Genomic DNA, 4,804 nt, shown 5'->3' with positions numbered 1-4,804 from the left:
CTGCAATGCCTTAAATACAGGATGGTGACCTCATAAACAAGATGAAATTAAGACTAGAAGCTGAAGGAAGAGAAATATCATTCTTATAAGAGCATCCACACTTCCACCAGGCTGACTAATTTACTAAAGTTATTCAAATTTCCTAACCAGTGAGGTCATTATTTTTTTAGTGTCCTTTGCTAAAAAATATTTATGGTGCCTACAGATTAGTAGAAAAACACAAAAATAATTACAATAAGACATGTATTTTTCAGAAGTGATTATGATCAGTGAATCTGGTGTGTGTCATTTTAACTTCTTAAACTGTAAGCCTACTGGCTCAAGGTCAAGGCCCTGTGCAAAAATATTCCACAACAAATGCACAGAAAATGTGGTTCCCAAAAGTAATGGTTTGCTGTTCATGCACCTCATAGCTGAACGGTGAGTCTGCACTGCATGTCACATGCACACAAAATAGACTCTGCATCATTCAGCAGAGCCCTCTTAGTTTTTGTTAAATCTTAGTTGTAAATACACTTAACAATATGTCCTCATGAGCTGTTTGCAGAGCATTCTAAATAGGATCTCAGCTGGTTTCGCTGAGTTTTAATGAAAAATATAAGAAAATGAAAGAAGACTCGATATCCTTAGTACAGCGTAGCTGTGCATGACAGACTTTCATTTCAGGCTGCAAAAAATTTCATCTATACCAACAATTGTAAAATGGTCAGAGTATGCAGAGGCCTGGGGCAGCTGCTTTGGAGCTATTCATTGCTCAGATCCAAGGGACAGAAAGGGCCAGGATCGATGGATGTCTGACCAATATTAGGTCTTACAACTTTTCTGATTACTCCTGCAGGAAGCTGAACACAAGGGATTTGAGAATGAAAGAGACATGAAGGTCTCTCTGCTGACACAGAATGGTTTCCACCACAACCTGCTGAGACTCCTACGTGTTAAGAGCCACATCTGTTTGCAAACAGAACATTCTAAGAAGGGAAATCACGGATGCCCTAGAATGTCCTGGGTTATTCATAAGATATCCTCACACCATGTGAGTCTTTTGAGATTTTACTCTTCTAAAATAATTTGTTGGCTCTATCTACTGTAGTAGAAAACTTTGCACCACGCATTATGTCACAAAAATGTATTCAAGTTTGAGATTTAGCATTTCAGGGTTGTGTTTCAGATAACCCTCTTTCAAATATCAACCTTTCTCAATCCTATTTAAATTATTTTCCACGTAATCTTATATTTCTTTGGATGATACTGAGAAGACAAAAGCAGTAGTTGATGGAAAGGACAACATATTTTGTTTTTTATAACTTTTTCCATCTAATTTTTCAGACACGAGCTAAAAATCTCATCTTCAGCGTTAATGCTGGAAAGACTATTTCGTTACTAAAAATGAGCATGCTTATTTCATCAGATGTGTGCTGTCAGCCAGCCTTTTTTTTTTTTTCTTTTCCAGTTTTGCTGTTATTCACAGTCCCCTTTCTGAAGGTTTTAGTCCTTCTATTTGGAATTTATTTTAAACCAACCAGGAGGTTGGAAACATTTCACTGAACATTTCACTTAGGTTTGTTTTTTTTGTTTGTTTGTTTTGTTGGGGTTTTTTTTTGTTTTTTTTTTTTCAGTATGTAAAAACAAGCAAGCAAACAAGCTTCTAATTTTCTAGTAGCCTTGGCAGCCGTGGAGAAAACTTGGATGCCTCCCTCAGTAGCTCTTTGCTGTGCTTTAGGGCAGGTAGTAAATCATGGGGAGAAACTGGGAGCGGAGAGAAGCAGGAAAGGAAGGAGGAATGAAAGAAGGGAGGTGCAGACACCGCGGCGTTGGTGGTATAGTGGTTAGCATAGCTGCCTTCCAAGCAGTTGACCCGGGTTCGATTCCCGGCCAACGCAGCTTCGTTTTGACGCCGTTCCCAGCGAGGTGCTGCCATCCATCCCTCCCATCCCTCCATCCATCGCTCCCCAGGGATGGCGAGCACCGGCAGGAGCGCCCTGGGAAGTGTAACAGAGGCGGCGGAGTCCCGCAGCCGGGGAGGGCAGCATCCCCCAGGCAGGGTTCGGCTGGGTCGGCAGGGAAGGACCTGAGGGTCCGGGAGGGATCTTACGTGGCACAAGAGCCGGCGAAAATGTCACTGCCAGAGTGAGAGCAGGGGTGCTGACCGTGGGTTCTCTGCACTCGGAATTGCCCGTAGGTAAAGGGAGCTTCCTTTGTGCGCGAGAGCAGCGTCGGTGTCCAAGTCTGTCCTCAGTGCTGGAGAGGCGCGGGAATGCTGGAGAACAGTGAAAAGCCTGCAAGGATGGTTGGAGACTGGCATTTCTGCTGTGAAAAAAAGAGGACATGGCAAAGAGGGAGAGTTTCATTAACATGGGAAAATATCTGAAGGCAAGGTGCAGACGGAATGGAGCCAGGCTGTGCACCATGGTGCCCGGTGTTAGGACCGAAGGGAATGGGCACAAACAGACACATGGAAGGTGCCCTCTGAACATCAGGAAACACTTTTTCATTATGAGGGTGACCGAGCACTGGTACAGGTTGCCCAGAGAGAAGGTTGTGGGGTCTCCATCCTTGCAGGTTTTCAAAAGTTGTCTGGACACCTAAGTGTTGTCTGGATAACTGAGGAACTAAGTGTTCCTGCTTGAGCATCAGGATCGAGCAGATGGCATCCAGAGCTCCCTCACAACCTCAGCCATTCTGTCACTCCGTGCCTCAAGCCAAGCAGTCCAACGAGGGCGAGAACTGAGGGCAGAGGACCATACGAGATGTGAGCGATTTCTCTTGCAGTGGGAGCAGCAGCAGGAGGTGGGCTGAGGCAAGGCAGCCGAGGGAAGGTGTGCTAGTCCAGCACAACTAGAGCAGTGTGTAGGTGCAAGTGCATACACGCTGTGATTCACTGCAGAGGCAGGTGCTGCTGCCTTCAGATGATACATCAGAGTCTGGAGTTAAGCACCTCCCAGCAAGACTCGCTGTCTGAGAGCCCAGTCAGGTCTCTGAGAGGGCCAAACACTTTTGGTGATGCAATTAATCACTGTCAATCCTGTGGCTCAGAATCTTGTTATACTTGAAACCTGACTCCTGACAACTCTTTCAGAGAAAACGTTCTATCCCAAAGCAATTTTGAAATAATTTCTAGCATGTTTCCAAAAGCTGTTTATATAACAATTGCAGACAGGACCTACTCACATGGTAGGCTGCAGTGAATGGAAGAAAATGCAATTATAATGAATGTTCACTTCTTTTGTTTCAGCCTCTCTTTTTTTCTTCCTCAAGTGGGAGAAAATGCACTCAGGTTTATAGAAATCAAAAGAAGGAAAAGGCAAAAAGAGCTGAGATAGCCCAATGACAAGTTCTAGCCATTTGAACGTCACAGCTAACTAAGAATGTGTAATGACTAGAGATGGTAGAATGAGTGGAGAAATGCGAGATACAGGGTGGGAAAATGTAGTTAAAATAGATCAGATAGATTTACAAAAGGTTGACATTTGGAAGAGGATTAAATCCTCTGTCCTTCTTGAAGAGAAGAGGTTCTGGAAGCAGTGGATGGGTGCAATTCCAGCAGGAGACAAGGGACTGAAATTTAAACCAGAGGGGTTTTACCTGCCCAGATTCTCACTGTAACTTTTTTTACTAAACTGCTAAACCTAAACTAATGAGTCAAAATTATTAGTTGCCCCACCTGAATCATATTAGACTTCTAAAGGGAAAATATAATTTAAATTACTTATTTATATAAGCCTGGATCCAACCAGAGGGAAAACCCTCACATGAAAGCCTAGAAAATGCTTCAAAAAGAGCTGCTGAACCACCAGAGTAGCACAAGGGAGTGGCTGCATGGAGTCAGCAAGGCATCACACACTGTAGCACATGGGTTACTCATGGTCCACTAACACCACTCCTGTCAACTTCAGGCTTTAGACTGAACTCTCAGGTGACAGGTGAAAAAGGAGACAACAACAACATGAAACTTCAAGAGAGATTTGGACTTAGTGTCCTACATGCCCACAAATTATAAGCCAATACTCTATGTGTACTTGCTCTTGTAGCAGTTCTCATAAATATAACTGTGCTTGCCAGATGTGTTTCTCACAGTTTCTTATATCCGTGGTTTTCTGTAGTAAATGGAAATACAAAACTTGGTATTTTCTTATGGCTTAAAGGCAGTAACTTTGCTGAAAACATGTAAGCTATGATATGCTTCTGGATTTTTAAATTTTTACTACACAGGAAGGCAGTGATACATTTTGTTGCTAGGCTCTGTTTTGACACTTCCGTGGGAATTGTGCAAAGTCTTGAGATGTCCTTGTAGGGTGCACAGTGATAGCATCTCTGCTAGCAATAATCAATTAGTAGGGTCTCACAGCTGATTAGCAATGAGCTGTAATGCAGCTTTGCAATCATCTCCCAGGACATGTACAATGCCATTTTAGAAGCAGGATGAAAACCACATTCAAATACAACTTCATTCATAGAATTGTATCTCAAAACCAGAGTATCACAGAATGGCCTGGGTTGGAAGGGACCTTAAAGATCATCTGGTTCCAACTCCCTGTCATGGAAGGAATCCCCCTTCAGCAGATTGTTCCAAGTTCCATCCAGCTTGGCCTTGAACACCTCCAGGGATGCAGCAACCATAACTTCTCTGGGCAACCTGTTCCAGTGCCTCACCACCCTCACAATAAAGAATTTTTTCTAATATCTAATCTACACCTACTCTCAGTTTGAAACCACTCCCTCTTGTCATGTCACTGTATGTCCTTGTAAATATCCCTCTCTGTCTTTCTTGTAGTTATTTGTCTTTGATTTATGCTTTCTTTTGAGT

The 4,804-nt window shown here is 43.1% G+C and overlaps 1 non-coding gene across 1 annotated transcript; it reads left to right on the top strand.

Annotated features, from left to right (window-relative positions):
- Positions 1-1,808: 1,808 nt before the first annotated feature.
- On the top strand, positions 1,809-1,880 carry TRNAG-UCC (transfer RNA glycine (anticodon UCC)). The gene has a single exon. It is a non-coding gene; the product is annotated as a tRNA-Gly (tRNA).
- Positions 1,881-4,804: the final 2,924 nt, after the last annotated feature.

Source organism: Sturnus vulgaris, chromosome 1, assembly GCF_052056855.1.
Source record: "Sturnus vulgaris isolate bStuVul1 chromosome 1, bStuVul1.hap1, whole genome shotgun sequence".
In the NCBI taxonomy this organism is placed as follows: Eukaryota; Metazoa; Chordata; class Aves; order Passeriformes; family Sturnidae; genus Sturnus; species Sturnus vulgaris.
Note: the sequence above shows the minus strand (reverse complement) of the source record. Positions and strands in the feature narration are given on the sequence as shown.